At 41.3% G+C, this 24,046-nt stretch overlaps 2 long non-coding RNA genes across 5 annotated transcripts; one reads left to right on the top strand and one right to left on the bottom strand.

Annotated features, from left to right (window-relative positions):
- Positions 1-49: 49 nt before the first annotated feature.
- Positions 50-8,744, top strand: LOC106781885 (uncharacterized). Of its 3 annotated transcripts, none has more exons than XR_011427757.1 (4): positions 50-556; positions 3,510-5,099; positions 6,657-6,787; positions 8,104-8,744. It is a non-coding gene; the product is annotated as an uncharacterized lncRNA (long non-coding RNA). The 3 variants fall into 3 exon arrangements; XR_002801017.2 differs by lacking the exon at positions 3,510-5,099 and adding an exon at positions 7,487-7,569 and having other exon boundaries at positions 93-556; XR_011427756.1 differs by lacking the exon at positions 3,510-5,099 and having other exon boundaries at positions 77-556.
- Positions 8,745-12,313: 3,569 nt separating this feature from the next.
- On the bottom strand, positions 12,314-23,830 carry LOC102150635 (uncharacterized). 2 transcript variants are annotated; one of them, XR_011427754.1, is made up of 7 exons: positions 23,701-23,830; positions 21,897-22,017; positions 21,639-21,783; positions 19,994-20,133; positions 18,961-19,064; positions 17,898-17,970; positions 12,314-12,738 (listed from the first exon to the last, which is right to left on the bottom strand). It is a non-coding gene; the product is annotated as an uncharacterized lncRNA (long non-coding RNA). The 2 variants fall into 2 exon arrangements; XR_001378642.3 differs by lacking the exon at positions 12,314-12,738 and adding an exon at positions 16,673-17,103 and having other exon boundaries at positions 23,701-23,818.
- Positions 23,831-24,046: the final 216 nt, after the last annotated feature.

The following is a 24,046-nucleotide window of genomic DNA, read 5'->3' as shown; positions in this document are numbered from 1 at the left end:
GGGGCCGCCAGGTCACGTGGCCCGGGCCGCCCCACGTGACGCCGACGCTGCGCGCGGGCCGGCGCTCGGGGAGGCCGTGCACCCGGCCCCGCCCAGGGACCTGCCGCTCGCGCCTCGGCTGCTGGCCGGGACTTCGCTAGAAGCCGATTGGCCGTCCGAGTCCAGCCCCCAGGTTCTGCAGAGAGTCGCGGAGGAGCTTGGTGGCTGGTGGCGCTCGCAGGGTTTGTCTCTCAGGGAACCAGGGACGCGCTCCTGCCGTCCTCCTGGGCCAGCGGACCAGCCCTCCCCACCCCCAAGGGATCCAGGGCTGAAAAGCGCCTGGAAACTCCTCTACCTGATCCGTCGCGCGCCCTGCGCATTCTAGGCACTACCCAGGGGTCTTTGCCGGGGACAGAGGGCCTCGGAGGAGAGACTCGTTTAACTCCAGAGACGTAGCCCCTCTACCCACCTACTGGTCGAAAAGCGCCTAAGTAAGGCCAGGGGATGGGGAAGGCGGCAGCTGCACCAAGACCAGAAGGAAGGAGGGGGCTGAGGAACCGCGCCCAGGTGGTGGAAGGTAGGCAGAGGCACCTTGGAAGCGGGCTGTCTAGGTTAGAAGGGACCAAGAAGGCAAATGACTCAACACTTTTTATAAATGAGTAACTGAGGCCGGGAAAGGGGATGCCTCATGCCGATCCAGCCTATCATCTGTTGAGATCACAGTCATCTTTATCAAATACTGTACAACTGTCTGAAAACGCCCAGTTGGCTCCACAGGACAAGTCCAAACTTAGTGGCATAATTTTCCAAACAATCTTGTTCAAACTTACTTTTCCCATTTGAGTTCCGGTGAGTAAACAGGAAAACATTTCCTTTTCTAGGTGTCACCAAACAGCTCAGCTGATGTACTGGAAGAAGCTGTCTTTTCCATATCTTCTGGCACTGCTTCAACGCTACTCTAGACTCTGGCTACAGAGAATTCCTGTTTTCCCCCAGTACTCAGCTTTCTTTACATTACTTACTTTTTCCCTAAGTTGTTTTACTCCTCTTTGCGTTTGTTCATTCTTTTGCCTCTGTCTGAAATGCCCTGAATCACTGTGCTATTCTCCCATAAAGAAAACCCAAGATGGACAGTAGCTAAAACAGTAAAAACAGATTTTATTCAGGAGCTATTGCAATAGAGAAAAATAGACCTCGGTATAGAATTGGGCTCAATTCCCCTGTCGTAATAGTTGCGAATAAAATTTTTACTGCTTTACTGTCCAACTCTGATTTTCTTTAACAACCCCCAAAGTACACATCAGTCTCCTACTCATCTCTCAAAATCAAGGTCAGATACCACCTACACTTATTTTTCTTCTGTGGCTCCTTCTCCCTGATTGAACAGCTTTAGCAACTCAAGTTCATTAGGACAGTGTCAGCTATAACTTCTTTGGTTTCCAAGACACTGTACATAATCTGATACCTAAGTCTCATATTGCCCAGGAATGTACTGTACGTTTCCTGTAAGAGGTAAATTGCCTATTGCGGTCTTCCTCTCTAGATTATAAATTCTCAATCAGGACTTTTGGGCTTAGCACAGTGCCCTCAGTAGCTGCTGAATGGGGGTCCATGTGGTAGACCCTCGGTATCCACTGAGTGAAGTGGCTTGACCAAGGTTGTAGCAGATCGGTGATTTTACTGAAAGGGGCCTACTTTGGTCAAGGGAACTGAAGTCAGTTCTTTTAGGCCACAACCTGATCAAAAGAACTAATGTAAACATGTGTGTTTGAGTCATTAAATATTTCCTGAGCACTCACTGCTTATCAGGTGCCAGATGCCATACTTGGAGCATCTTGGAGGATAAAAAGTTGGATAAGACATGGTTGCTGATCTCAAGGAGTGTATATTCTGGTTCTTTCTTCCAGTTCAGGGTGAAAAGTTTCCTGATACAGAATGCTAAGCGAACACAAATGAGGGACCACGAATTAGATAGGGGATCAGGGAAAAAATTCCTGGGAAGGTGAATTTGGAGGACAAGCAGTAGTTAGATGAAGGAGGGAGGGAAATACCTTCCAGAAGATCGAGCAGTATGTTCAGAGGTAGAGAGGCGTGAAACAGTGTTATTTATTTAGGAAAAGCAAGTAACCCGGTATGGCTGGACTTGGTGACCTCATTTACCTCTGGGACAAAGGAAACCTAATTAGGTTAACATCCATGTACTTCAAAGAATGGCATATCTAATAGTACTAGTATTATTTATTGGATTTGAGTAACTTTCCATCAGACAAATCATCGGCTCTTCACCTAAAATTGGCCCGAACTAGTACTAGGTGATTTTTCACTTTTTTTTTTCGGCTCCGAAAGTTCTCTATAAATGTTACCTAAAAATAGCAAAATTACTTGTTCCAAACAAGATTATTTTAGAGCACTCTAAACTTTTTCTACAGGGCAAAAGAACTCAATTTACAAGTAGTGCTTTAAGGAAGAAACCAGGCTCTACCTCCAGTGGGGGGAGTAGTGGGGCGGACTACTCCTCTTAGTGCTAATACTCGACTATGCTGGTAAAAAGGATCTGTCAAGAATCTCATAAAGTACAGTTAATGTAAGGTGGAGAAGGACATAGGAGAACGATTCTGATCACTCTTGGGAGCTTCAGAATTTCTTTTCAAAAATCAATCTCTCAGTAAGTGGAAAATCAGAACATCGTCTTTTGTTCCCTTTTCCTCCACTGTGCCCGTCATCTGTGAGTGTCCGTTTGGGCAGATGTGGGTCAGCCAATCCAGCCCAACTTCCTTCAGTTGGACCATCTAATGCCTGATTGTTTGTACCTCTTACACAATTTTCTCTAACTCCTGACTGAATCCACCTCTTACACAATTTTCTTTGCCAAGAACGTCTGGAGGTCCCTTAGGCAGACACTTATTTTTCATAGGCCACTGGAAAGTCCTTGATATTGGGCGAGCACAATTAAAAGGAATTTCATTTATTTCCTCCAAGACATAAATGTTATTTCTTCTGAGAGAATGGAAACAGCTGGGAGCAGCTGGATTATCTCCAGCTTTTCTTCCCTGCTCCTTCCTTCCTCTTGGGGTTGGTCAAGATTGAGCAAAATAAGCCAGAGAACCACCAACTCGTGTAATGGCTAAATAGGGAAGAGCTAGGTCACTATGTAAGATTGTTTACCTGTTTCTGCAATACACAGTTGGGAAATCTGTTCTGACAGTCTCAAAAGCCATATGGTTATTTTTGGTAATTGAGGCTGACATAACTGTTTTAGGATTTGCAAATGTAATAAAATATAGAATCTATCTAGAGGGAGAAATCACCTTGATTTTCAGTTAACTTAACCAAACAGGTAAACATAATCAGTCACAATAAGTTTTACAATCTCGATCATTATTGGTCAAACTACTTTGGGGAGAATTTCTGCTCTGACAGTTGGGATAAATAAACGTGGCATAAAACAGAGGGGGAAAGGATTGAGAGAAGTGATAATGGAGAATTGGAAAAGAATTTTTATTCTCATTCCTTTTTTCCCTCACACCAAGAGCCAGATGAATTCCCTTTGCTCACCATGCAAATGCATTAAATAAACAAACAAGGACAGGATAACAGTCTTCTTGGGGGCAATGTTGCAGGCTACAAACTGAAACCCTTTGTGATCTGGCACAGTGAGAACCTCAAGGCCTTTACAAATAACAATAAGCACTCACTGCCATTGACTACAGGAGAAATAAGAAGTCACGGATGACCCTGTTCCTCTTCCAAGCTGCCTCCTGAATTGCTATGCCAGAGAAATGGAGAATAACACACCTTTCAAGATTTCGCTTATTTTGATAAAGCTCCCAGGCAACCTCCTTTTGTTGGTGTTCCTCATCCCAATATCAAAATGGTGTTTCTTCCTCCAAACACTACTTCTTTGATCCAACCAATGGATCAAAGAGTTATAACAGCTTTTAAGGCCTGCTACCTGAAGAGGACCTTTGTCCAGACTATTGCTGCAACTGAGGGAGAACTGAGAAGACACTGAGGCAATTCTGGAAGGATTACAACATCTATGACCGCATCAAGAACCTTGCTTGTGCGTGGGGTTATGTCACCAAGGAGTGTATGAATGGCATCTGAAAGAAGTTACTTAAGAGGTTCATTCATGACTTCAAAAGATTTGCCAAGGATGAGGAGGTTGTAAAAATCAACAAGGCTGTGGTTGAGACGGCAGACAACTTTACCCTGAGTGTGGATGAGGATGACACCGAGGAGCTCCTAGAGGTGGCTCCTGAGGAACTGACTAATGAGGAAGTGTTGGAACTGGAACAGGAGTGCGTAGCTGAAGAAGAGGCAAGAGAAAAGGAAACTACAGGAGAAGAAAGAGAAGAACCCACAGTGACAGGGTTTAGCAGGAGCTTTTGCAGACCTCAACAAGCTCCTTAAAATGTGTGAAAACATAGACCCCAACACTGAAAGGTTTTCATTCGTAGAGAGGAACGTTCACGGTGCATTACCTGCTTACAAGCAAATCTATAATGAATAAAAGAAACAAACCAAGCAAACCACCATGGACACATTTCTGAAAAGAATGACACCTTCTCAAGAAGAGCCTCAGGCAGGTTCTTCAGGAGAAGAAGGCATTGTTAGCACAGGTGATGACAGCTCCATGAGTGTTACTGTCCCTGAAGACCTTCCAGTGGGAGAAGATGTGGAGGTGGAAGCCAGTGATATTGATCATCCTGACCCCTGTGTAGACCTAGGCTAATGTGTGTGTTTATGTCTTCATTTTTAACAAAAAAGTTTAAAAAGTAAAAACATAAAAAGTGTTAAAAATGGAAAAAAGCTTATAGAATAAGGATGTAAATAAAGAAAACATTTTTGTACAGCTATTCAATATGTTTGTGTTTTAAGCTAAGTGTTATTACAAAAGAGTCAAAAAGTTTAAAAAACTTTAAAAGTTTATAAAGGAAAAAAGTGACAAGCTAAGTTTAATTTATTATTGAAGAAAGAAAAATATTTTTTATAAATGTAGTATAGCCTAAGTGTACAGTGTTTATAAAGTCTACACTAGCGTACAGTAATGTCCTAGCCTTCACGTTCACTCATGGACTCACCTGGAGCAACTTCCAGTCCTGCAAGCTCCAGTCAAGGTAAGGGCCCTATACAGGTTTTTATCTTTTATGCCATATTTTTACTGTACCTTTTCTGTGTTTAGATACACAAAAACTTAATTATTGTGTTACAGTTGCTTACAGTATTTAGTACAGTAACATGCTGTACAGGTTTGCAGCCTAGGAGCAAAAGGCTATACCATATAGCCCAGGTGTGTAGGAGGCTATACCATCCAGGTTTGTGTACGTGCGCTCTATAATGTCCACACAATGACAAAATTGTCTAACGACACATTCCTCAGAATGTATCTCCATCATTAAGCAACACATGACTGTACTGCCATGGCTAAATGATCAACTTGCCAGCAACAGAAACCATTGCTAAGACCCAACACCACACTATGCCTTGAAGATACCAAACAGCAACTTGGTGGAAAGGTAACCATACAGGTCTCCTTCCGCCCTAGATGGGCCAGTCATTTATTTTAACATGAATAGAAACACAAAAATGTGTGTCTATTTCCTTTCCTGCCTGCAGAGTCTCAGCCAACATGACTATCCAAGGGCTTATATTGTATTTTGTCCACCCACATGCCATCCCATACCTCACTGCATCCAACCAAGGCACTTACATTGATGTGGGGTCCGTGAGCCGAGGAGTCGAAAGAAATATTTCTTGGACTCTCAAGATCTGGCAGTAGTGCTCTTTTATGTAGAGAATAGTGTGGAATAGCATGGGGACAGGACCCATGGGCAGTCAGGCTGCTGCGTGGGGACAGGGCCCACGGGCAGGAGGAGCTGCTGCTGCTGCCCCCGCTGCTGCTGCAAACATGGTGGAGAGTAAGGCTAAATTTAAGGCATAGGTATGTGAGCCATCTCTTTACAAGACACAGGAAAGAACGTGTAAAAGAGTTAAAATGGTATCAGTGCAGGTGGGATCTGGCCATTGGGTGGTCCCACAACTTTTAGACAAGAATCAAATCAGATTAAGTAAAGGCCAGAAGCCACCACCCTAAATCAGTTACATGAGGTTGCCAGACAGTAACCAACTTAAGTCCTTGCCTTCCCCATTAAGAGTTTCTAGAGATAAGGTCATCTCCCTTCTTCCTGGCACAGAGAGGGAGGCATCTTTACAGATGGAGGTTTCCCTTACAAATATAAACGTCTCCCAACAAAGGGCAAGCAAACTCTGCTCCTCGGAGCCTGCTTCTCATCTGCACTTTTAAAAGTAACCAGCCTAAAAATCCTCATCAACATTATGCAAAGGAGATATAGCAGTGGGCACATGACATGGAATCCATTAGACCTATCACATGGCATATCACCCAGAAGCTATTGGCCTAATAAGCAATGAACAGCCTATTAAAAGCTTGACAGAAGTGTCCGCTTGGAGATGATACCTTGTGAGGATAAAGGGCTACCCTCCAGGATGCAGTAATGCTCCATCAATCACCATTATATGGTGCTGTATATCCCCAGTGGGAGAATGCCTGGGAGTGGGCTCTAAGGTGTGGAAGCAGGAGCGTCCCTATTTACTATCCATCCCAGTGACTCACTTGTGAATTTGTGCTTTTCATCCTCAAACTGTAACCACAGGTTTAAAGGTCTTGGTTTCCTAAAGGGGAACATTTCTACCAGGGAACACAGCAAGAATCTTCATTGGACTTTAAGCTACACCACCACCCAGGCACTTTGGGTCTGTGGGGACTGGAATCGGCCACCCCCAGGTATGTCTCTTTGGCATGAGGATTATTTGAGGCTGACTGCTTTTGATAAACTGGGACAGGGAAGGAGGCTCCAAGGAGTGGAACTTGCTTGCCCTTTGTTAGGAGACATTTACATTTGTAAGGTAAATCTATCTGTAAAACATCTGTGCCTCCCTCTCTGTACCAGGAAGGAGAAAGGAGATAACTTTCTCTCTAGAAACTCTTAGTGCCAAAGGCAAGGACTTAAATCTACATTTTATTGTGCTTGTCTGGTAACCTCCTGTAACTGATTTCCCTCCCCCTCCCAACGTTGGCATTTCTTTAAGGATTAAGCATCTTTCCTTAGGCTAGGAACTGATTGCTGTGCTCACCTGTGACCACCCAGCTCCAGACAATAGACTTGCCTCCTGCTATGCCCTCCGAGATAGCAGACCACTATCTGCTGTATCCATCAAGCGCTGTGCTGACAGGGCAATCTTGTGACTATTGTGGGAGGGACATTTCAATCATATGTGAAATATCCTGTTTGGGGGTATATAACTACTCTGTGCACCCCACTTCTTCAGTGCCCTTTCTTCCTTTGGGAAGAAGGGCCCCAGGCCATGGTCCTCATAAAGCTTTGTTTAATTTTCTCTTGCCATTCTGTCTCATGTGAATTTAATTTGTTCTCTGGCTGGACGAACCCACTTTGGATAGAGGAAATGTCTTCCTCCTCTACAGGTTCCTCATGCTAAGGACCAGCAGGCAAGAGAAAGATCTGTCGACGAAAATAATCCATAACCAATCTGTAAATGAAAATTTGGGTGAGTTTATTCTGAACTAAAATCCGAGGACCATGGCCCGGGGCCTTTCTTCCCAAAGGAAGAAAGGGCACCAAAGAAGTGGGGTGCACAAAGTGGTTATATACCCCCAAAGAGGGTGCTTTACATACGATTGAAATGTCCCTTGCACAATAGTTACAAGATTGCCCTGTCAGCACAGCACTTGATGGACACAGCAGGTAGTGGGTCTGCTATCTTGGTGGGCGTAGCAGGAGGCAAGTCTATTGTCTGGAGCTGGGTGGTCACAGGTGAGCGCAGCAATCAGTTTCTAGCCTAAGGAAAGATGCTTAATCCTTAAGGAGACGCCAACGTTGGGAGGGGGAGGGAAGTTGCACCTTTACCTCAAGGGTCTTTTGCTCTTGCCATAGGGAATCTCTAAAGCAGATATACAATGCATGCTCAACGGCCTCAGTCAGGCCCTTTTGGAAAGAGAAGGTCAGGCCGAATTAGGTTTATACCAAATGGCTTCCTCATATTCTCTAATATATCCTATTGCTTGCCATTTTTATTTGTCAGATCCTGGCGGGGGTAATTGACTCCTATCAAGAGGCGGTGGAACTGCTGTTTTACAACTTTCAGTACTGTCTTGTGCAATTTTGATGGCAAATGGATAAGCACAGCAGGTGCAGCCTGAGAGGAGCATGGTAAACAGTAACTGGAACTCATCAGTTTTGAGTGTCTGAGTCACTCCACTTGGTAAAACACTTAAACCTTCAGAGGTGCTAATCAACAGTGAGGAAAATCTGGAATGGACAAGAGACAAGGGAGAGGATGAATATAAGTTGCAGTCTCAAGACCAGCTGTAGGAGCAGAGAGGTTGTAGTTCATCTTACTAATCTTCCTTTTATAAGTTTCCCCCAGGAAAGAGGTCCACCAATGTACTGAAGGAGCTACTCTCAGAACTCATATGAAGAAAGTGGATCTGAATGGCACAAGGTCTGGACCATCCCGGAAGCTATGCTGCCCTTTCCAGACCACACCTGTCAGCCCTCTTAGAAATTGCTTCAGCTGAAGAGAGCTGCTTTGCTCAGTCAGGTCCCCTCTGGGCAGCCAGTGTCCACTGACTAATTGACACCCAATCCTATTTTCTTTTGTTCCACAGTTGTTGATTGCAGGACTCTCTAATAAACTTCCTATGTGCTAATTTCCATCTCAGAGTCCACGTCTCAGGAAATTTTATCTGTGACAGTCCCTCTAGAGTAGATTACAGTTTGGAGGAGAAGAAAACAAACAAGTCAAATAAATTTGTGATTTGTACTCCAAAGGAAATGAACCAGATGCAGTGATAGCAAATAACAGGGAAGGTGCATTTGGAGAGGAGGTGACATTATAATAGGAGGTGAACTAGACAATAGGTAGAAGACAGTCATGTGAAGAGCAAGTAGAAAAGTGTGTTTCAGAAAGAGGAAACAGCTTGGATAAAGGGGCTTCCCAAAGAGCTTAGCATGTTGAAGTACCACCCAGAGCTTTGTAGTCCTTTTAAGGGATTTTATTTCAAATGCAATGGGAAGCCTTTAAAGGGTTTTTAAGCAAGAGAGTAAAATGTTGTGATTTGCATTTAAAAACATTCTCTCTGATAGTGTGGAGAACAGACTGGATGGGAGGAAACCATTAAGGAGATTATTGCAATATCAAGAAACATGCCCACCCAAAGTTTGCCCCTCCCTCCAAACCATGTGTCATGTGCCCAAGACCCTGGAATTCCCAGCCCACCTCCAGGACCTGCATGGGCCTCTTCCCCATGTCCATCCTCCCAAGGACAGACTGCACATCTTTAGGGTCATAGGTGTCCAGGGAGTGACTGTCAGAGGGCTTGGAAGTGGAGTGTCCACAGGCATGCAAGGAAGCCCCTTGCAGTGGGAGATGAAGCCAGGATTGGAAAACAAGGGATGAGCTATGGGGAGGGACTGGGATGGTAATCTCTCCCTATCCTGCCAAATTCCAATGTGGATTCCAAGGATTCCAAGAATCATAAATTTGAGGCTTGGCTATCTGGGTCATTAAAAAGCTATTTTTAAGCTATATTTGTCAAGATAGGAAGATAAAACATATTTTATTTAACATTTTGATTGTTAATCAACAGCTTGATTTTCAACTTGTAAATATTTAGACATATGGTATGTGGGCCTCCATTTCTAATTTTGCCCTGGGTTCTATAAACGTTAGGGATGGACCTGAAAGTCACATTACCTACAAAGAAACAATATATAGACAAAGCTGTCTTTTTATCACAAAGAGTAGGGGTCAGCCCCATGGCCGAGTGGTTAAGTTAGCACACTCTGCTTTGGCAGCCCAGCGTTCACCGGTTCGGATCCTGGGTGTGGACTTACACACCACTCATCAAGCCATGCTGTGCTGGCATCCCACACGGAAGAACTAGAATGAGTTACAACTAGGATATACAACTATGTGCTGGGGCTTTGGGGAGGAACAAAAAAAAAAAGGAAGATTGGCAACAGATGTTAGCTCAGGGCCAATCTCCTCACCAAAAAAAAAAAGTATTAACAAAAATAAAAAAAACCAAAGAGTAGATGCCAGAGGATGATGGAATATCTTCAAAATGATGGGGAAAAATATCTGTATATCCAGTTAAACTAGCATTCAAAGGTGTGGATAAAATAAAGACATTTTCAAACCAAGACAAAGAGAATTTCTCTCACATACCCTTGCAGAAAGAAGAAGATTAAACTCAGGAGGAAGGATTAGAAGGCAAGAATCAATAATGAGCAAAGAAATTAGCAGGCACATTGATAATGTTACTGCACAAAAATGGGGTTCTCCTACCTGATGTCCATAAATAAGCCAATTAATTATGGCATCAGCTTTTGGTAGAGAAATCAGCTTTATTCTGTGAGACATCTGCAGGGAGACTGGGACTTGTGCCCTCAGATCTGTCTCTCTGATCAGGATTTGGGGAGAAATTTAAGAAGTTAGGGAGAACAGGCTTTGATTGGTGGCCTTCAAGCATTTGTGGTGAGGTTCTAAACATTTATGGTAAAGGAGGGAAGGAATTTTAACATCAGATCTTCCTGAATGACCCCTCACTTCTGATAAAAGTTTGACTTTTAGGTTCCAGTCATGTCCCTGATCCTTTGGTTCCATGGAGAGGAGAATCTTTGGTTCTGTGGTCATTTCAGGTCAAGATTTCTTCTGCACATGCTCTGGCTACATGACTTTGCAAATTTTCTGAAAGACAATTTCTTAATTACTCTGTTGATAAGATGGGATCAGTTGCAACTGGTCTTGGAGGGTCCATGGTTATAGTAAGTCTAAGTAAACATTGACCATAAAAAAATTACTAGTTTTAAGAGGATAAACACAGCATGGAACTAGACTATTACATAGCAATCAAGTTGAAGGTGAAAGGCAAGACTGAGTTAAAACATCCTAAGGTCCTCATGATGTTGAATATACAATGTTAAAAATTTCCACCTATAACTTTTAATATTTTTAAGGAAAACATCTTAAGCAAATATGCAAAAAAGAAAGAAAAAATGAATAGTTAGGATGAAGGACGGAATAAAAAAAGCAAAATAAGTTTAACTGGTAATACATATAAAATTGCCCTTTTTTTCAATATGGAAAATCAGGCACTAATTTATTCTTTGTAAATTTCCTCTAACCAAAACCACTGACCATAAAATACCACCTCTGCCACTATTATCCCCCAACTATAAATTACTCATCCATAAAGAAAACTTTATGAGAGCTGTTGCTCTTCATTTTTATAAAACTCCATGAAAGATAGATATTAAAATGTTAGAGAAAATCTTATATACTTGGAGCTTTCAAACCAATGAGTCAATTATCATTAACTGTTTGCAAAGACTCTACTGTTTTCTGTGGACAAGACAAAATTTAAAAAGTGCCTGTTGGGGCCAGCATGGTGGCATAGTGGTTAAGTTCACACGATCCGCTTTGTTAGCCCGGGTTCACAGGTTCAGATCCTGGGTGCAGACCTACACGTTGTTCCTCGAGCCATGCTGTGGTGGCGTCCTACATATACAGTAGAGGAATACTGGCACAGATGTTGGCTCAGGGACAATCTTCCTCACCAAAAAAACAAAAAAAAAGTGCTGTCTTCAGGCAGCTTACAATCTGATTAGGGAGAAACAAGCTATACAAACCCACCCAGGATAAACCCTACGATAGAAGACAGCAAATGGCAAGAACCTTGGATGGTATAAATGTCACAGTTCAGTGCAAGTGGGATCCTCTGACTGAATATGTGAAATTTGATCTGGGCTTTAAAAGAGGAAGAATTTCTTAGAGAAAACTGGGAATAGGCATGAGCAAAAGCTCTAAAGTATCAAAAGTGTTGGAGCCAAGAAAGAAGACAATTTCAAGAAAGAAAGGTAAGCATTGAGTGAAATAGTGAGAGAAATCGAGTGACTCATAAGACAGACTGAAGTCATCACAAGGAAGAAATAATTTTAAATATTATTTTAAAGATGGCAGCAACTTGAATTTTTTGTTTGACTTCCCTTCTTTTATATTCTGTTAATCTTTTGGAAAAAAATGTAGAAAATATAAATACAAAATACTGACTTTCTGCAAGTTACACATATGAATAACTCTGGTTTTTACTACTTCCACATACAACTTTATTTCCTAGACCTTCTGTAGCCTAAAAAGAAAGGCCAAGTCATGTATACTGCAGAAGGGAGCTCCACACTATTGCTGTGGAGTTTTAGGCTCTAGGTTTGTATTATTAAGAGTCATGATACCAATAACACTAACATTTATTCAGCAGGTATTTTGTCAGGTATTATGCAGAATGCTTTACATGATATTTTAGTTAATGCCAGCTGCCTTAATAGATAAACCCAAGAATCTCATGGCTTAACAAAATAGAAGTATACTTCTCACTCATGTAAAGTCCAAAGCGAGTGTTTCTAACAGGCATAAATCTCTCCTTCAAGCTGTGATTCGGGGACCAAGTTTCCTTCCACTTTGTGGTTTCACCATCCTTAACATGTGGCTTCCAGGGGGAACTCGCAGAAGGGGAATGAACAAGGGGGACCACAATGGCAGATTTTTGTGAGCTGAGCCTGGAAGCAGCACGCATCTCTTCTGCTCACATTCCATTGGCCGGAATTCAGTCACATGGCCTCAACTAACTGCAGGTGGAGATGGGAAATGTGGTGTAACCTATTTGCCCAGGGAGAAAAAGAAAGGGTTTCGTGAACAGTTTGCCAGTCTCTGCCACACATACATTATTTTTTCCATTTAATCCTAACAATTCCATAAGATATGTACATAATTTATATCACTTTACAGATGAGGAAGCGAAATTTTGACAGGCGAACTTCCTCACCTAATAGCTCACAGTGAATAAACGGCAGTGCTCGAACTCAAACCGAGGCAATCTAACCCCGGAAACCATATTCCCTATCAAGTTAACCACAGTATGACTGACATTCGTGTTACTGAAGAAGAATATTTAGGCCTTATTTTAGTTATAACAAAGGGATGACGATTTTAGAACCGTGAGTAATCCAAACTCATCATTTTAGCGATGAAGAAATTGAGATCTAGAAGTAGAATGTCCTTCACAAGGTCAAATCATTGCTTCTCAAGTACCATACAATGTAAACAACATTTTGATAAGAAAATATAATCTTGACAAACTAATAACTTATGGCCTCCTTTCTGAAAGTCAGCTTCCTAAAAGATGTGGTTTAATATAGTTAAAATCAAGCATTAAGATTTGTTTCCTAATGAACTTTGTATTTCCCATCTGTGTGTGTGTGTGTGTGTGCGGGCGCGCGCGCGTTTCGTCCTGAAGAGGAAGCCCAGCATAGAGTAAGCCTGCCACCATGTGGCGTGGGCTCAAACCCAGCATCTGTTAAACACTTTATTCCCATTTATTTTGTTTGCTTCCAGCTTACTGACTAACCAACCTAGATTTGATATACTGCCTGATAAGCAATTCATACTGAGCTAGGGTGCATTCTACAGGCTTAAGTGCTTTTTTATTTCAAGATACATTTCTTTATCCAGTTCTGAAATTACTGCAATATTTCCAAATCTGTTACAGGAGTGACCAACTTCTAAAATGTGGCCCAGGCACGTTCACAAGAGGTTTATTCTAGCGCTTCACAAACAAGAAAACAAACTAAGCAATTAGCAGGATTTATCTCAAACCACTCAAAAGTTAATCAATGAGCCAGATTAGAAGGCAGAATTCCCAATCAGACAATAGGTATATCAAGAACTGTTCAAATATGTGTAAAACCCCCCAAAGAAGAGGGAGAGTCAGAATATATGCAGGGATCACATTTCCTAGAGTTTAAACAGTATATGAGCTGAATATATTATAACATGCCAGGCAGACATTTCCCAGCCCTCTCCCTGCGTTTGTCAAAATAAGAATGACATCTAAAGTTGTTTAAAAGGCAGTAAATTTGGCAAGTGGCTAAATGGAAACCTGGTATTGCTGCCGCTTCGAAGCGTTGTTACAAAGCATTGGGGACGGGACGTCAGTACTCATATTTTGATACCGTTTTTAAATGTCTCTCCTTTGGTCCAATTACTACTTCTTTTTCTACCACTGCAAACTCAGAAATATCCATTTCACATATAACTCACTTGATGTCACTGGGGAAAGCAGTTAAAGAGAAGATAAGTTTTTAATGCTTGATGGTGAAAAAAAAAAAAAAACCTCACAGTATCGTTTTCCCCCCTTTATTGGATGGTGAGTTCATGAAGATAAGCCCACATACTGATATGTAAATTTATTATTCCTACATCATGAGTTAGCTGAGATGGGAACATCAGTTTAACCCAGTTACTGGGTCTCAATATTCCTCTAGGAAAAAAGGGGTGCCAATGGAAACCCAAGCTTCTTTACACTCCAGATTTCTCCCCACCTCCTCACCTCCCCATCCCTCCACATCTTTCCCAAGCATGGGTATGTACCAAGGTTAAGAACACCACTTGGGCTATGTTTTCTAGGGGCCAAAAGTACATGAATAATGCTGTATTGTGTAAATACCCTTTTTTGGCGGAGAGCTCTGCCTTCCCTCTAGAGCAGCCGTTGAGTTCCCTTCTTGTTACTACTTGTGCGGCCGGGAAGATTGGCCCAGAGAAGCCGCACCAATCCCTGTTCTAGGAAGGTCTTCTGCAGATGGCTTAAATCAGCTCAGTTCTAGAGATTGGGCCTTATATTCTGGTTCTTGTCCATTCTCCTCTTTGGTCTTTATGCTCCAGATCAGCCTTTCCTCATCTTTGAAGTGATAAATGTGGGTTTAGGAATGGAGACCACTTAGTTTTGCTTAAAGAGCTCACAATGTGGTCTAATATAATCTAATTCAGAAGGATTCTATAGAAAGATTTGCAGTATTAGTGCAATTAAATGTATTTAGCTGATCATTGTCTAGATTCACGATTGGAGGAAAAATGTCTCCTTTGTGTGAAAAATAAATGTGTTGTTCTATACGAAATTTCTCACATTTTACAAAACAAATCATTCTCTTCTCTATGAGCCTCTTTGCAATATATGGTGGATATTGCTAAATAGTATCAGCCAAATTACAATTCATAAAGAATAACATCCCACTTATGTGGTAAAATATTCTAGACAAAGATTTAATATCCAAAGTTTAGAATCTAAATAGTATTTGGTATTGTGTAGTAGATTTCATCTGTGTAGCCAGATTTCACAAATCTGGCAATATAAGTTTATTTTTAAAACTTTGCTCCATGGGGGCTGGCCTGGTGGCGTAGTGGTTAAGTTCGAATGCTCTGCTTCTGCAGCCGGGGGCTCACGGGTCTGAATCCTAGGTGTAGACCTACACATTGCTGATCAAGCCATGCTGTGGCGGCGTCCCACATACAAAATAGAGGAAGATTGGCATAGATGTTAGCTCAGTGACAATCTTCCTCAAGCAAAAAGAGGAAGATTGGCAACAGATGTTATCTTAGGGCCAATCTTCCTCACCAAAAAACCCAGAAAACTTTGCCTCATGAATTAATATATTAATTTATCTGTGAGAAAAACAAATGACAACTGCTATTTCTTTCTATTTGCTCATAATTCTAACCTGAGAGATCCTCAAAGCTATAAAGGATATTTGTCCAAAATCTACAGAAAATATTATACTTAATAAAAACATTGAAGCATTACCACTGAAGACAGCACAGATTTTTTTTTAAATAGCTACAAATTCTTTGGCACTCCTCCCCCTGAGAAATGGAGTCTACATATACTCCCGCTGAATCCAGGTGGGCTTATAATTTGCTTTTAACCAACGAAACGCAGCAGAAGCGGCCCTGTGTGACTTCTGAGGCTGGGTCAGAAAAGGTGATGCAGCTTCCCACTTGTTCCCTAGAATACTTGCTCTTGGAGCAAACGGAATAATGGAATGTGAAATAGAAGGTGGAAACATCCGAACCCACACCTCCATGTAAATATATGAATTAGTGTATAATAAAGGTGATATCTCAAGCCATTCAGAAAAAAAGTTAGCTTATTCAATAAATAGTATATATTCATCTAAGTTGTTGATTTTCTTGGGATAAGCTTGTCCATAATATCCTCCTTGTCAGTTTTTTTAATGTCTCTAAAATCTATAGTGACGTCCCTGTTTTTATTCTTCCTGGTTTTTCTCTTTTTTTTCTTCTTAATCAGCCTTATCAGTAGTTTATCAATTCTATTAATCTTTTCAAAGAATAAGATTTGACTGTTGATTTTCTATTTTTCTATTTAATTGATTTCCAATCTTATTTTGATTATTTTATTTCTTCTACTTATTTTGCAATTAGTTTGCTTTTCTTTTTTCTCTGTTTTTAAGATTGACACTTAGATAATTGATTTTATAAATTTCTTCTTTTCTAACATAAGTGTTTAAGTGTATAACTTTCCCAGTGCTTTTGCTGTAACCCACAAATTCTGATATGTTGTATTTTCGTTATCATTCAGCTCAAAATATTTTCTAATTTCCTTTGAGATTTCTTACTTGATTTATGGGTTATTCAGAAGTATGTTGTTTAATTTCCAAAAATTTAGGGTTTTTCTGGATAACTTTCCATCATTTATTGCTACCTAAATTCCACTTGGGTCACATAGAAGGTATACTCTGTGTGATTTCAATTCTTTTAAATTTATTAAGACTTGTTTGGGGGCTGGCCCGGTGGCACAGTGGTTAAGTGCACACTTCCCACTTTGGTGGCCTGGGGTTAGCTGGTTCGGATCCCAGGTGCAGACCTATGCACTGTTTGTCAAGTCATGCTGTGGTAGGCATCCGACATAGCATAGAGGAAGATGGGCACAGGTGTTAGCTCAGGGCCAGTCTTCCTCAGCAAAAAGAGGAGGATTGGTGGCAGATGTTAGCTCAGGGCTAATCTTCCTCAAAAAAAAAGACTTGTTTTATAGCCCAACATATGGTATATGTTGATAAATGTTCTGTGCTTCTCCATCTTCCCCCAATGTAATCATTGCACACATTGACAAGACAGCTTCTGTTCCAAGGTGGCAAATAGGATCCAGGTAGAAGCAGGCTGGCAGGCTCCATGCTAGGAAGAAGACTGCAAATTACCTTGAAGGAAATAGACTTCATCATCTCAAAAAATAAGAACATGAACCCTCTGGCTGTTACCACATATGTCCTCTGATTCAGGGTCTCTATTGTCATTCTACCTGGTTCCATGGAACTTGAGAAAAATGCTATAAAATATGCATGCTATTTTTAAAAATTCAGAGAGCAAAAAAGATCCCTTGGAAATAAAAAAAAATATATAATGGTTGAAATGAAAAACTTAACAGAAGAGTTGAAAGATAATATTGAAGGGATATTGCAGAAAGTAGAATGAAAAGGCAAAGGCAAAGAAAGGAAAGAAAATTTTTTAAAATTAGAGAATAAGTCGTAGTTCAGGAAACAAATAATAGGCATTCCAGAAAGAGAGCGCATAAAAAATGGGGGAGAATTCAGGAAGATTTCCCAGAATTGAAAGTAACTTACTTCTAGCATTAAGTGACAGAGTAAAAGACCCACTAAGTTTTTAACATAGTGGATGAAAATAGACTCATACCAAGACACACAATTATGAAATTTCACAATTCCTGGAAAAAGGAGAAGATTTTATACACTTCCAGAGAGAAAGAAAAAAGTCACAATAAATGGATCAAGAGTCAGTCTGGCTTTAGATTCTCAACAGCAACACTGGAGGCCAGAGCACAATGAATCAATGCCTTTAAAGGTCTGAGAGAAAATTATTACCATCCTAGAATTTCACACTCAGCTGAACTATCAATCAGTTGTTAGAGTAAAATAGAGACATTTTCAGGGATTCAAGGTCTGAAAACTCACCTCCCATGCATCCAAGAGGCTACTGAAGATGTGCTCCACCAAAATGACAGAGTGAACCAAGAAAGGGGAAAACCTGGGATACAGAAACAGAGAATCCAACGCAGGAGACAGAGAGGTCAAGGGAATCTCAAAGAGGATGTGCATATGACGTGGAGAGCAATGAGTTCAAATGGAAGTAGTACGATTTCAGAGACAGACACAGTGAGGACTGTTATCACCAAGCTATCTACAGTCATCATAATGTCTTTACCTGGAGGAAAAAGTTCCCAGGCAAGCCTGGCTCAGATTCTTATCTGTCCTTGGCCAGCACTGATCCTGTGCTAATGAAGTTTCTCCCTCCTCTCTACACCCTACAGCCAGGATCAGCTGAGGATACTCCCTGCCCCCTAAGAGGTATTGTGATTTGCCCATTCCTGAGATCTGAAGGTAAGCTTTGAAGTAGAAAATACAGAGCAGTCTCTTCCTACTGACCATGTTCCTACTGGTTAACCAGCACTGGGCCCACACTACAGGCTTGCCAGCTGTAAGCCCTATGCTTCCTAAGACTCTGTCATGGCCTTGCCCAGAAGCGGTCTTGTAAAACTCCCAAGCAAGCTAAATTCAGACTATGACTCAGACACTCTCTTCAGCGCATCTTTTTCAGGGACCCTTCATCTAATAGTGGCAATGTTCCTTCTTAGTTAGATTTGTGCTTGCTTCTCAGTTTTCTACTGATAACTTTTCACATACACTTAGATGAAAATAGTGATTGACAAAATGATATAACATTGATTGAGAATAAAAAAGAAAGAACTAGGCTGGGACAAATCAAAATCTGTTTAAGCCTCAGTTTCCATACCTATAAATGAGGACAAAAAGATCTTACCTCTCAGAGCTGTTGGAACAGTAAATAAACTAATGTAGATATCATGTATGTTACAGATTAGGGGCTTAACCACTGACAGCTATTTCTCTAAATCTCAATTTAGTAAGATAATTCCTTTAATGTGTGAGTGTGAGTGTGTTGTGTGTGTTTGGGGGTATACATAAAAAGTGTAGTAAGGGTAAAGCAGAGGCAACTTACATCTGCTGAAGTCACGGAAGCTTCCAGAGAAGGCAACTTTTGAGCTCTTGCAGAAAAAATGTGGAATGTGACAAGGCCTCCTAGGAGCCCCAGAAGCCTGTGAGCTATGGCAGAATCAGAGATTTGGTAAACTGCAATAGTTTATGCCTCATATATGTTTTTACATTTTACTATGGAAAATTTCAAATGTATGCAAAATGGAGAGACTAACATAGCACACCCTGTCTACCCACCTTCAACCGTGCTGAGTGCACAGCCAATCCTGTTATATTTATATCCCAAGCTGCTGCTTCTCCATTGCCAGATGATTTATAAGCATATCTCAGAATCGTATAATTTCATCCATAAATATTTTAGTGTTAGACTTTTTGTGTTTTCTTAAAGCTTTCTCAATATTTACTAAATTCTTTAAAATAATACAAAAATAACTAAGCGGACCTACAAGTACTAATATCAAAAGATCACACAACCATATTGTGAAATGAAATAAGTAAGTTACAGACCTCACAATTTACATTTAAAAATACCCAAATCACCAAAAACAACAATAAAATAATAAAATATATCTGAGTGCTCCAAAATAGGTAAGTATATAGAAAGATAACTGTAAAAATATACATCAGACGACTGATCCTGATTATCTCTGAAAGGGGAGTAGTAACTTGGAGTGTGAACTTAGGAATTTTGCCCTGTAGATTTTTATATTGTTTGCCTCTTGTACAGAAAAATATATTCCTCATTATTTCTGCCATTTCCTTTAATAAAAAGAAGAGAGTTAAAGTACACACAGTTTGCTTGTTGCTGCCCAGAGTGACAGTAACTCATCTGGGAAACGTAGAAAAGTGTCAAGTGCTGATCTGTTTCTAACTATGAAGTGACCTTCCTACCTCCTTCCAAATCAATTTTTTTTTTTTCCTGCCAACTAAAAATACCCTATCCAGTTCAGGAAATGTGGCTGATTGAATAGCAGCTGCTGCCGAGGACCTACTTTGCATATTGAAACAACCTTGGAAGAAAAATAGCAAAAGCTCACTGTCATCAGCTTCTGTTTTGAGGCCCGGCTGGAGCTCATCCCACACATTTGTCTTGGCCTCCGAATTACCCTTCCTGCACATTTTTCAGGAGACAGTCTCTGGCCACTGTTTCTTTTCCCTGTTAGTGTCAGGAAGCTTCCTGCAAATACGGTAAAAGCAGAAACTGAAGGTGCTTCAGTGCAAAGCTAACATCCCATCCTTCAGATCTTTCTGACACTGTTTCAGAAAGCAGATCAACTGCCATTTCCTTTTCCTGTTGTTTTTTTTTTTTAGAGACAAAGAGATCCACTGCCAAGATACTATTTCTGGTCAAAGGGGGAGAGAGAGCAAAAAAAGACAGGCAGGAAAATTTCCCCCAGCTTTGCCACGTTCCTCATTTGGTTATAAAGAGATGGCGTCTCCAACAAAATGGAAACTAGAAATAGCAGACGGGTCTGGAAGATGAGCTCTGCTGTAAATGTAAAACACTCATAAGCCGCTTAAAGTGATAAGAATTCAAAACACAATTTGTAATGCAAATTAAAGACATTTTAAAAGAGTCTACAATATTATATTCTATATCTAATTCTATTATATGATGTCCTGGTCTCCATATGCAAGAATAATGACCTCCCCCTTTCATATGGCATGCAGATGCATTTTGACCAGTTTTTAAAGAAATAATGTGAGAAACTGTACAATGTTGCTCACAGCTGCTCAGTAAAAATTGCATTGTATCTATAGAATATTAGAGCTGGATGAAATTTTAGAGATTAGTCCAAACTTCTTCTTGCTTTACAGATTGGAAAAGTGAGGTTCAGAAAGATTAAATAACTTACCCAAGGTAACACAGATAGAAAGTGGCAGACCTGGGGCTGGAATACAGACCTCTTAGTTTTTCAACCCACCTTCTTCCTCGTTTATGACGGTGCGTCACTGATCCAGCCACGCTGTCCTGCCCTGTCTCTCATTTGCAAGATAGCAGGCAAGAATTACTGCAGCATTACCTCTGAGTTCTTACTTTTAGACTTGATGACCATGCTAAACAAACAACGAATTATGAGCCCCTGAGATACGTACGTGCATGTGCACACTCACACAAACACACAACACACACACTGTTAACCCATGTTAAAAGACAAAGGATTTGGAAGACACCTTTGTATTGTGAGAAGAGAACCTTCTACCATGGAATGTTGAGGAAGCATGGCAGTTGCCCACTCAACACCATTCCCACTTTTTTCTCGCTAAGAGTTGCGTGATTTTATTGGGGGATTGCGAGGTGGGGGGCAATATGATCAGAAGTGGACCCAGCCTGGCCAAGACAAGTAATTTCACTTTCCAGGCTAATGAGATATAAGAGGCAATTGGCTGGGAGGCTTTAGGGAAATATTTGTTTCCCGATAAAATAAATGCACACGCATGCGCACGAACACACAAGGCGACTGCCATCTTTCTCCCTCCCGCTTTTGAATTCAGTTGTTCGAGGATAAGATGGTTGGTGTTGTTGCACCAAGGAAAGGAAACAGCGCCCAAAAGTTGATGATGCCAAAGCAGAAACATGGAAAGAGATGGGTTCCTCGATGACACTCTTGAGCTGCCAAACCGACCTGGAACCACCTCCCTCCTTGCTTGTGGTCGTGTGAGATAATAAGAAAATCTTACCGTCTCAGCCACTTGTGGCTGAGTGTTCTGTACCTCGCAGCTGAAAGCGTGGTTACTGTGCCTCTCTGAATCTCATCCTTTTCCTTGTTAAATGGTGATAACAATATCTGCCTGGCAGAGTGGTTGTGAGGAGGAAATGAGGTGCCTAACATAGAGGAATTCAATAAATGGTAGCACAAATACCATAATTATTATAACTGTTATATTAAAATTCTCAACCGTGGGAATGTTTTCCCCACTCCTCAATCTCCATGATACCTGGAATGTTTACCCTATGACAGTGGTCTGGGGTCAGTACAACCAGTGGCCACCTCCTCTCCAAATGCTGAGGAGCTCAGGCATAGATGCTGTGGGCCTGGGAGCTGGTGGGGAGAACAGCCTGTAGGGGAAAAAAATAAAAAGAAAACTGGAGCGTGTAAAATCAACGTATGACCTGTAGTGCAACACGGTGACATATTGAAAGATCTGAGCAAGCCATAACGCGGTCATTTCTTCTATCCTTAAATGCCAACTCAGGCAGTCTAGCCAGTGGAAATAATCCAGATGAAGAGAAAAACTTTGTTCACAAAATCTTTAATTCAGCATTATTTTGGAAGTAAACCATAATATTTCTCCTTGATGTCATCTAACTATGAAGTCAATATAAAAATTTTTATTGGAGACAATGTAGGAGTAAGGCAACGTAATTTTCTATATAAAGTTAAATGAAAAAATCAGAATACCGAAGTAGATGGACACTCTGGTTACAACCACATGGAACACAGCTATAATTAGGCCAGACTATAATTGGCAAATCGGTTGTTAAGTAAGTGCAGTGGAACACAGGAAATAAGGGGGCTGTGGGTTGCTGAAGAAACTCTGGCCAGAAAAGGGAGGAAAGATGAGAGAAGATGACAGTCATCATAGTGGGACACACAAAGGGCATTGTTTTCTCTCCCCTAAGGCCATTAGGTGGATTTCAAAATAGTCCGGACAGCTGAGCGCGGAGCTGCAGGACCGGGCAGCAGAGATGCAGCCCTTGGCGGGGAGCTGCGTCCTGAGAAGGCCTCCCAGCAAGAGCCCCAGCCCGGGACCCTCCACACAGGCAGTGGGGAAGATGGACGAGGAAGACACCCCAGCTCATCAGACACCGAGAGGGAGGCACAGAGCGTCCGAAACCTGGGACTTAGGGAACACAGGGAAACAGCTTCCACATGCCGTTTGCTGGATAAATATTTCTTATAGAATGTTTCCTGTTGGTTCACTCTCTATCACGAGAGCCTTGTTTGTAATCGGAGTACTAGGAAAGCATAGGCAGACAGATTTCTGTTTTCTTGGGAGTTCTGTGGATGGCAATATATCAGCAATAGTCCATGAAACCAAGGAAAAGCATGGAAGTGCACACAGCTATTATATATATTTAAAAGGCATATAAAAATAAAATTAAAAGTATATTTATGTATTATAAACATAAGTAAAATACCTTTGCAATTAGCATCTACAGTATCTTATACATGATTTAGATCTTCACATATAAAAATTCCGACCCATCATGAATTTGGAGATTTTTGGGTGGTTGACTGGCACTTTTGCACGCACGCTTCTGCGTCTGCCCCTCTGCAACCGTTGTACATGGTGACAAGACAGTGTTTGGCTCCAAGGGAGCTCAGAGGACACTGGTATATGCCAGGCTCCATGTAGGAAGGTGACTGCATGCATGCCACCTTGAAGGAACAGACCTCGCTGACTCAGAGAGCAAAAAGATGAACCCTCTGGCCGTCACCATGTATGACTTACGATTTGCGGCCTCCCCCTGTCGTTCCCCCTGGCTCCACCATTCCTGATCTTGCTCATCCTTTCCTCTACCCAACTATCTCCTCCTCTAGGAGGGGGCCCAAAACAGAGCAACTCACCTCTTGTTTTATATAATGAATATTTTATAATGTCTATTTTTGATCTAGAAATGAAAATCACAAATAGTAAGATGTATCTGCCCACATAATCTTGAAAGAAAATCAATTTAATACTGTAATTATAAGATAAGGAATAAATCAAAGGAAGGTAAATATAGTAAAAAGAATACCTCTTTCCTTACATAAGTGCTCAGGGACAATCACAGTAATGAAGCTGTCAAATTCTTGCATCTAAATGTAGCATTAGCGTGGCTGCACAGCCCCTGACACGGTGTTTCCGTGCGTCTTATCAGCTCCTTTGGTGCCAGGGCAGTGCTGCCATCAGTCATGTGCTTTTCTAAAACGGTGAACAGCTCACGCTAAAGCTCCAAACAAAACGAAAGGCAAGCCTCCCTTAGTTCGCAGAGTCGTCACATTTCTGGAAAATGTAATGTATGTGAAACTATGCAACAAATAGTCATGTTTACATACAAAACAAAATTAGGTTCTAGAATCAGATCATTTTTAAACAGAGAG

The sequence above is a fragment of the Equus caballus genome, chromosome 17, assembly GCF_041296265.1.
Source record: "Equus caballus isolate H_3958 breed thoroughbred chromosome 17, TB-T2T, whole genome shotgun sequence".
NCBI classification, from domain to species: Eukaryota; Metazoa; Chordata; class Mammalia; order Perissodactyla; family Equidae; genus Equus; species Equus caballus.
The sequence above is the reverse complement of the archived record's forward strand: the minus strand, read 5'-3'. Positions and strand labels throughout refer to the sequence as shown.